The 10,503-nt window shown below is 41.7% G+C and overlaps 1 protein-coding gene across 1 annotated transcript in view; it reads right to left on the reverse strand.

Annotated features, from left to right (window-relative positions):
* The window catches only part of LOC118420350 (5-hydroxytryptamine receptor 1D-like), a 52,640-nt gene extending 45,055 nt beyond the window's left edge, over positions 1-7,585 (reverse strand). The window contains exon 1 of the mRNA XM_035827124.1: positions 7,472-7,585. The gene's annotated coding sequence lies outside the window, so the exon portion shown is untranslated. The remainder of the gene's footprint in view (positions 1-7,471) is intronic.
* Positions 7,586-10,503: the final 2,918 nt, after the last annotated feature.

The raw sequence follows: 10,503 nt of genomic DNA on the forward strand, positions 1-10,503 counted from the left end.
AGCCCTGGACAGCGGAGTTTGTGTTACACAGACTACTGGCAATGGAAGCTTTGAAAAGTTCAGAAGCTGTTGTAGTCAGAGCAAACACCCAGCAAACATCCCCGCAAACCAATGAGCAGTTGCTTAGAAGGGGAATTTCATCATATATTTGCCGCGACAAAATGCAACCAACGATACTGAATTTAAAACAGAACAAAGCTAAGCCTCCACCACTTAACCCTGCCTGTACCATAGATTAAGCAGGCCCAAAAACCAAGCGAATATGACTAGCCCAAAACAACAAATTACCTGTATACAGTATGGAAATGGCATTACCAAAGAAACAAAAAGAAACACAGGACAAATCATACACATACCTTTCTCTTATGCCCACACTCTATACAGTTCTCCTCCACATTAGAAAATTGCATCTTCTTCTGTTTAAGTTCAAGTTCAACCATGATTGCCAACAGGGTAAAGGAACTTGTACTGAAACTTAAAACTCAGTACTATACAGCTCTAGAAACACCACAAAGAGTAATAAGCAAACTCCAATTATACCTGACCAACAGATATATAATCTTGTACACTCCCGTCATCTGGCAAACTGTCAGTGCCACTAAGTAACCTGATACATTGAAGGTGGCCCAGGCCAGATGATGGTTCTACACCCAACCATAATCTGTTTTTAAAACCAAGCAGATATTGGGAGGATGCCCCAACCACACAAAAACAGGATCAACCTATACAGTATCAAGTTCAAGCACTAGGAGGCCCAAAATCAAACCTGACCACCAGGACACCACAAACAACTCACGTACCAAATAGCAACACAATGGTACCTTGCGTTCCGGAGATACAGCGCACGCCCCGTGCCCGCACAAAAGGTAACCTAAAATGTCAAGTTCAAGCACCAAGGGCGCCAAAATCAAAATTGAGCATTATTCAGCCACCGCCGACACATGTGCCAAATATCATCGCGCCAGCACCAGCCGTTCAGAAGATATAACTCCGGAAACACCCCTCTCGGACACAAAATTCGACCTGCCGGGTCAAGTTCAAACGCGACAAGGCCCAAAGTCAATCCTAGGCAACAGGCAACAACCCCCCACCCATGCACCAAAAATCGTCGCAATCGCGCGTATCGTTCCGGACACACAGCGCCAAAAGTGCCCCAAAAACACCAAAAATGCCACCTGCAATGTCAAGTTCAAACGCCAGGAGGCCCAAAATCAAACCTGAGTGTTAGGCTACCACCCCCAACCCACGTACCAAAAATCGTCGTGCTCGCACCATCCGTTCACGAGATACAGCGCCCTACATCCCCGGCTACCGAAAAGTTCCCACCAGCATCAAAACCATACCTGCATACATGCAGGTAATAATGTCTTTCCAATGCTAATTCATGTATCCGCGAGAAGTAATTCACGTGTACAAAGTACGCGTGACGTGGCGTGTGCTACCTTGCACTTTGTATGGTATTGTCTTGGAAATTGTGTTATATATTTCGTCAAATTTGCTTACATGCAGCTCTTTTTATCGTTGATATGTTTTTTTTGGGGGGGGGGGGTCTAACCGCCATACCTTATAGAGCGAGCAATTCGCGAGATGAAAACCCGAGTTACAGTGGCCGTACGTTTGTGCGTGGCGGGTTTGGCTTTGGTGTCAAGAACAGACTTTGAGATGAAAAAGTGGCGAAAGAAAAGAGCTAAGAATGGCGATGAATGAGGTTAATATTTTCCCTTTAGTCGTTCGAGAGGAAAAAGGAAATGGTATGAAAGAAAAGCAAATAGAACATCAGAAGCTGTCTTGAAAAGAGGAAGGCTTCAGAAGAGATGAAAAAAAAAACATGCTTACTGTTTGGACCAGAGCGTACATGTATAAGGAAGCAATTCTTCTTCTCTTTTATTTATAGTATGCGAAATGTAAACTAAACAGCAAAGAAAGCTCAGCAAATAAAGTTTCCGAGTTTTGTCCGTTTGACCGTTCATTCCGCTGAGAAAAAAAACATCCACTCAAAATAACCCCCAGAGTGACGCAGGCAATGGGCTAATTTCGGGTCGGTGACGTCAGTAGTGAAATCAGCAACGGTGACATGAACAAACTGTAAACAACCGGAGATCAGGCCTTGTATATCCCGCAGAACGCAAGCCTGACGACATGAGCTCGTTCTTGTCCAAGAACTATGATCGTAGAGTTGAGTTCACTGGGCCAGTGACACTAAGTACACTCTGGAAAGCTTTAAATAACGTTGGTTGTAAACAAGCTGAGATCAAGCCTTGGATATCCCGCAGAACGCTAGCCTGGTGACACGGACTCGTTCTTGTCCCAGAACTATTGTAAATTTGAGCTCATTGTCACCAAGTAGTAAGGGTACCCTCACTAGACAGCTTTCAACAACGTTGTTGCTTAGAGTTAGACGACATGACCACCTGTTGTCGCGTGCCTGTGAAGCTGCTGGGTTTTTCCAGACGGCCTTTTCGATGAATTTCGTGCGACAAGCCCACCACTGTCCTAAGAATGTTCTTATTGTTCTTTTACACTCTTTTAAGTACAGATCATGATGATAACTTAGAGAGAGCGAAAATACCCTGCCATGACTGACTGACATAATGATAAACCAAAAGTAGGATTACAATGGTGATATCTTACTGCATCTACATGACTGATATATGCTAGTACTATTGGTACATACCAACGGCTCTCCTAAGAACGACGTTAATGAATTTAAGACCTGCAGTATTGCACGTTCTCTTTCAAGCCAAGTACAGACCATCGTGATAATACCCCCCTCACATTAGGCGAAAATCGGTCTCTGCCATTTCTTCGTCGGCAGCAGGGTCATGCCTCCTCGTAATCTAGAGCTCGCAGACTCGTCGTCCGATCGATTTTCGCTACATGTGAGGGGGGGGGGGTATAGGGCAGAAGTGCAATAACAGAGAAGTAAGAACGTGAGGGGAACAAGCCGGTACAAAATCCCGACCACTGCTATCTGAGCGCCCCAACCTCTGCTTGGAGAATAATATCTTTTAAAATATGTTTATACTCTTTCAAGCTAAGGTAAGGCCATGGTGATAAAGCATGTACAATAACAGAGATATAAGAATGTGATATCTTAATACATCTAACGTGACTTGTGAACGCCAGAATGTACAGGTTGAACTTCTTATCGCTTCTTAATACAGTCGTAAATGCAGGGACAAATTGACCTTATGATACGTGATTTATTTAACTTCATAAGGAATAAGGCATAAAGATATCTTTTGTATATCAATTCACAGCTAATATGAAAAAAAACCTCTCTCCAACGGATCCCCCCAGTGTCACTGACGAAAGACACCGGATGGTGTACGAAACGTCAGACCAAAAATAAGGCAAAATCATGTCCAGCTGCTTCAGTAGCTACTATCCGGCGCATCTTATTACCTGGATGTCTAACCTTCGTCGACATAAGGAATATCAACTTTCATTTTCTATGTAAGAATCTAAGTGTGCTCTGACATTTTCTATGTAAGAATCAAAATGTGCTCTCACGAAGCTGTGTCACTGCGGACGTGACCGTTTCCAAAATCATATCCAGTTGCTTGAGTTACTGCTTTTTTGGGGGGCGTAATTGCATACGGAATAATTTTACTTGCTATTCAAGACTGTAATTGTGCTCTCACGAACCCGTGGTACAATTACAGTGATATAAAAATGCGATATCTTACTTAATACATCTTAAGTGGCTTATGTACACACGAATGTACAGGTTTAGCGTCTTCTCGCTTATTACAGCTATGAATATAGGGATAGATTGAGCTATACGTGATTTGTCTAACTGTGTAAGGAATAGGAATTGCTATTTGCTATTCAATAATCGAAATGTGATCTCACGAACCTGTGGTACAATTATAGTGATATGAAAATGTAATATCTTAATTTCTTAAGTGGCTTATGTAGAAATGTACACTTTTAGCGTCTTCTCGCTTCTAGATTGAGCTGATACGTGATTTGTCTAACTGCATAAGGAGTATGAATTTTTACTTGCTATTCAAGACTCTAAACGTGCTCTCACGAACCCGTGTTCCTGTGGACGTGACCAGGCCATAATCCGGCCCGATCCCCGCACATGTACCGTGTAGCCGGGTTTAACGTTGTTTGACATGCTGCATTAGAAACGCGGATGTAGAGGAGCCCCGATATATATTATACCTACAGCTGGCTGAGGGGTTCTGTTATAGCGTTTCGGCTGTAGGAGCGGATTTTCCTTCGTTTTAGGTTATGATGTTTAAATCCTTAGTACTGCTTATTCACATTGTAAGGCTGCATCACTTTATTTCCTTGGTTCTCGAAAGTTTTAGGGCAAAATTTAAAAGGGCAAGATTATATACGTATAGCTGACGGATTCTAATATATCGTTATTGCTGTAGGAGAGGGTTTCTCTTGTTTTAATTTGGAAACTGTGCAGGGTTGTCTCCAGATTTATTTTTATTTCGTCCCACTCATTGTTCGGAAGCCCATATTGTTGATTTTCCTTGTAAAATCTGTCATTTTAATCTTATGATAAAAACACATTTTTACCAATTTATGTACTAAAGCTCAGATTTTTGGGTCGGATGGGGTGAATTTTCTCTTCCATCTCATCACACACATTTCTGTCCCCAGACGGACGGACGGGTCCTGGAGACAGCCCTGGAATTGTGTAATCTGTAATGTTGCTTGTTTGAATTGTTGGGACATACGAATTGATTTCTTTGGTTGTTGAACGTTTTATAGCAATATTTAGGCACGGAGGCAATATTAGAATATAAGACTTGGAGGAAAACTTAAATAGGATTATAATATTCAAACCCAAAAAAGATACAAACTTTTCCTCAGACTCAGTTTTCATACTGATCTGGCAGCCAGCATCATGTTTTTTTTTAGATTCAAGAACCAACAAATTGAATCAAGACGTACATATGAAAGGCGCCCTGCTATGTTCCGTACATGGCCCTTATTGCTGAGTGACAGCCGTTGAATAAAGCTTGCTGTGAAACTACTTGACAGTCATTATGTTTCTAGATCCAAAAACCAATAAATTGAATTGGGGTGACCTTAAACCTGCATTATAGCGCCCGGTGTATTTGGTATATGTTGCATTTCCCCGAGTGACAGCCATTGAATAAAGCTTGCTGTGAAACTACTTGACAGTCATTTACAGAGCAATACGTGCCACGTGTTTGGCCGTCACTGAAATATTAGGTTAGCATCATCCCTTCTGGTTCCTAATCAAGTTCTCCTCTGTACGAACAGTACTTATAAACGATGTACAATATAATTACCAGTCTATAACATCATCCCTTCTGATTCTTAATTAAGTTTCTTCTGTACGAATAGTCACCGTAAGTGGTGTAAAAATATAATCATCACCAGTCTATAACAGTAATTGTGTATACCGTTTGTTGCCCTTATGATAATGAAGTTTATTTGCAAGTTCTTGCCCGAGGGCTAATTGCAACATGAAGCATACAGAAGATATAGTAAACATACATAAAATAAAGTAATTTGGTATGGATAACAATGGTGACAAGTGTAAACAAGTGACTATTCTATCCATGATATTGACTGCTGAGAGCTACAATCTACGCATTTGGGGTTTGACTTCTTTTCTGGAAGCAGTGGAAGATTTGTTTTCGTCGGTAAGCGTTTGGAAATTTTGGTGTGTTTTGCAAACCTCTTCAAATAACTCCTTTCTTTCCTGGTTATTGGAGAGGCAGTCTCCGGGAAATTGTACTTTAATGTACACTACAGTGGTTTGTGACATTTATATATCACATCTCGAACAAGGTATCTGCCAACAAAAAGATCAAGACCATAGAATGTCCGGGTCAAAAGGCACTAAAAATGGAAGTTCTGCTGAAGTACCAAGGTCACACACCAGGAGGCTCAAAATCGACCTTCATACCTTCGTATTTCCAACACCTACCCACATACCAAATATCGTTACAATCCATCCGGAGGCCCTTAAGTTATGCCACAAATATCCGGAAACACAATCAGACAGACACACCAAAAAACTATACCTCCATTTTTCATGCAGGTAATAGGTTGGTAGTTTGGTACAATTACATAGCAGTCGCAAACGGAATGTGTTATTGTCTGCGTGATGTGCTTCTACTAGTTCTACAACAAGCCTTACATGAAATTTCTACCCACGAACATAAGCGGTTGTTATCATTCCCCTTGTTGTATCTCGCAATCATACTCTCCACTCATGCAGTGGGCCTATGATAAATTACTTACAGCGAGGGGAGCTATAAGCTTAGTACCACAAGCTGGAAGTATTATTCTTCCAATAGAATCGTTGTCCTTCTAGAACAAACCTTACGCAATTTTTTTTCTCACGGTCACCCATCGTGATAATGTCGTTCTTGAAATAATTTGCAGGTAGTATTAGTAATACGTCTGATATAAAGAAAATGTGCGCTGTCCCAGGCTTATTACAAATTGATAATTGCTTGTAGATGCCTCAACCAGAACGCATTAGTACTTTTCACATACTGTAAATGCAGAAATGTTCGCGGTGGATTAATGTTCGCGGTTTTCGCGATGACCACTTCACCGCGAATTTAAAACCACCGCGAACATTTTTCTACAATGATACTATTAGATTGCAGTCTATGGTATTACCGCGAAATTAAATCCCCGCGAACTTAAAAACATTTACAGTAATATGCTTCTCCTACTAAAATCTTAAAATGAATTTTCTCACAGATGGTGCTGTTACCCTGGCTTAAATTATTCGTCGGTCGGTGTCAGCATACATGTACTTTAAAATACAAATTGTACGTTGTAGCCGCGAGCTTATGACAAATTAATCAAAAAACCGCTCTTTCATAGATGCCCCCAACAGAACGAGTGACTGTTCGCGTAATATTCTTTATCCTAGTTTAATCATGGAACCATTTTTCTACTCACAGTTGACGCTTTTACCCTTGTTGAAATTATTGCCCGGTCGGTGTTAGCATACAAAATGCACGTTGCAGTCGGCTAATGACAAATTAATAATCGCTCATACATGGATGCCCCAACACAACGCATATAAAGACTGATCACGTAATATCATGCTTCTCTCTCTAAAATCTCAGAACAAATATTCTACTTACAGTTGGTGCTGTGTCGGTCGATGTTAGCATACATGTACAGTACTTTAAAATACAAAATGTACGTTGCAGTCTGCTCATGAGAAATTAACCGCTCATACATAGATGCCCCCAACCAAGGACAGAACGCATAAAGAGTATCACGTAATATACTTCATCCACTAAACAAATTTTCTACTTCCAGTTTCGCAATGTTTTTGTTGTAGTGGTCGTTCTTGTTTGAATGACAGGCAGGCAGAAATGTTGGTGTTATCATACAAGCTGTTAACGTTGCAACCGGCTTATGACAAATTAATATGCCCCAACAGAGCGCACGTAATATCATACTTCTCCCACTCAAATCTCCGAACAAATTTCCAACTTACAGTTCCTCAAGGCTGTTGTCCTTGTTGTCGACGTTCTTGCTTGAATGCCAGGCAGGTAGGTTTAGTGAGGAGAGCCATGATGTGTGTGTAGAGGAGAGAGAAGCCACAAGCCCGCCGGTGAGAGAGAGTGTGAGTGTGTGTGCGCCCGCGGTCCGGGTCTGTTTACCCACACATTCCCCCGGTACCAAGGAGCGCGCTTCTGTGGTCGTGACGTCACGGACACGCAACGCGCATGCTCCCCGCCCGGACCCAACGTTAAGGTGGTATCTCACTGCACTTGGGACACCGGTGTGGCACTGCGGGGTTAGAAAGAATACCGAACGAATTTCAGAGATAAAGAACGAATTTTCTTATAAATAATTACGTTTTGTGTATTTTGTTGTCTTCTACGTCATACGTACACGTATTATGCAATGTCTGAATTATTAAAAACCGCGAAAATAACAAAACAGCGCCGCCGAACGAACCCCGTAGTGCCGCACTGGTACCCCAACTGAAGTGAGAGTCTACCTTTACGTAGTAACGTCCTTTTGCTGTCTCGTAGAAGACTTTATTTGACAATGAAGCATACAACAGCTTTTGTTTATTTTTAGCACCATGTATGTGTAATTAAGAATATATGTTGATGGATTTATTAGGACTTTAATCATGTGAACTGTACGGGGAAACACATGCAGGCCCTCAGTAAGTGTTGAAGAAACACATCCTGTGGTGGCTGGGGCCGAGGCTAGGTACTGGTTGATGCCGGACGTCAGTACGCTGCTGTGGTGGCTGGGACCGAGGCTATGTAATGTAATGCCGGACTTCAGTGTGCCGGAGGCTACTAATGGTTAATGTGGGACGTTAATAGTTAATACCGGACGTCAGCGCGGTACTTAATCATGAGCGGCGGTTACAGTTTAATTTGCGTGTGGAAGTCAGCTGAGGAAGGTCAACACAGGCGATCTGAGCTTTGTTTGGCCGGAGACTAATATTATTACCCCGAACAGATGGCAAGGGCAGAACGACCCACCGAAATGTAGCAAACACCGAAATGTAGCAAACAAGAGATCGCCTGACGCAAAATTGTATTCTTTTCCTGACGCAAAATGTCGGCATCATGTGATCAAGACAGGCATAAGAGGGAAATTATACACAGGCTAGAGTTATTATGTTGGAAAGATACTACGTAGAACAGATGGCAAGGGCAGATCGACCCACCCGAAATGTAGCAAACACCGAAATGTAGCAAACAAGAGATCGCCTGACGCAAAATTGTATTCTTTTCCTGACGCAAAATGTCGGCATCATGTGATCAAGACAGGCATAAGAGGGAAATTATACACAGGCTAGAGTACTTATGTTGGAATTACGTAGAACTAGGGCTGGGTATCGGTACAGCGTACCGGTACAAAACCGGTTTTTCTTATTGGACCGGTCCAGAAAAACCGGACCTGAAAAAATTAGATGGACCGGATGTTGGACCGATTAGAAAATTAACAGATTATCTTATCAGTTATTCACACGTTTTGGCGCTTGCTGGTGGAAGAAAATAACAAGAGTAAAGAAGAGTACAGTTTATAGTAATTCATACCAAGTTTTAACAGCCAATCGTACAGTTGCGGCGCAGTGCGCCGGATTTTCAAAACGCCACTGTAAGTCTTATACTCCACTGAACAGATTTCTTTGTAGTGAAATGGACCATTGGTATGAGTCATACTGAATCAGGTCCAGGTTCAGGTCCGGACCTGGACCTGATCCTTTGGACCTGAACCGGACCTGGACCGGAATTTTCTGTACCGGTACCCAGCCCTACGTAGAACAGATGGCAAGGGCAGATCGACCCGCCGAAATGTAGCAAACACCAGATCGGCTAACGCAAAATATGTATCATTTTTTTGACGCAAGATGCTGGAATCATGTGATCAAGATAAGCATTAGGGGAAAATTAGACACAATTTAAGGTGGCATGGCTAGAGTTCTTATGTTGGAATGATACTACATGAGGACAGATGGCAAGGGCAGAAATACACCGAAATGTAGCAAACATGAGATCGCCTGACACAAAATTGTATCCTTTTTATTTTCTGACGCAAAATTTCGGCATCATGTGACCAAGACAGGCGTTAGGGAAAAAGTATACCAAGTCTAAGGTGGTTAGAGGTTGGAATGATACTATATACAACAGATGGCAAGAGCAGAAACCCACCTAAATGTAGCAAACATGAGATCGCCTGACGCAAAAAAATATTGTTTCCTTTTCCTGACGCAAATTGTGAAATCATGTGATCAGCAAAGGTATAAGGGAAAAATTATACACTGTCTACGGTGGCTAGAGGTCGGAATGATACTACCAAGAACAGATGGTAGGGGCAAAGCATCACGTAAAATTGTATCGCATGCACCTTTCTGACGCAAAACGACTGAATGTGAGACGTAAACGAGGAAGTTAATTAAGGAAAGGTAATACAGGGTATAATTGTATCCTCTTTCTGACGCAAAAATGTATCACAAAATTGTATCCTTGTACTGTCACAAAACGACTAACGTTGAAAATTAACCACGTACACACGGAGCATAATATGTTATTTTTTGTTCATTTTCGTCAATATCGTACATTTGAATGAATATTAGCACTCTGAAGTTTCATGAGGACATCTCTTGTTTGCTTGTTTATTCATTTATTTACTCAGGAAACCCATGAGTAACATAAAAGATAGCTACTAGTTTTCCAAGAGTTACTTATCACACCTGTACAACAAGGCCATATGAGTTCGGTGTTGACTTTTTTGCCTTGGATAAAGTTTGTGGTGACAGAAATCATTTTTTTGTTCAAAGACCAGGATGCACAATGGTGGGTCAATAAAAAAAAAACTTCTTCCAAAACGTTTACCCAAGCCAAAATGTCAGTATGGAACTCGCATTGACTAGATACATACACAAGTGTGAACTGGGCCATCAACCAGAAACCCGACAGGGGAATAGCACCCGCTGAGATGCAAAGCTAATTCCTCAGAAGTCCGAATCTTTTTATCGAATTTTCTATCAAAGAT

This window comes from Branchiostoma floridae, chromosome 7 (genome assembly GCF_000003815.2).
Source record: "Branchiostoma floridae strain S238N-H82 chromosome 7, Bfl_VNyyK, whole genome shotgun sequence".
NCBI classification, from domain to species: domain Eukaryota; kingdom Metazoa; phylum Chordata; class Leptocardii; order Amphioxiformes; family Branchiostomatidae; genus Branchiostoma; species Branchiostoma floridae.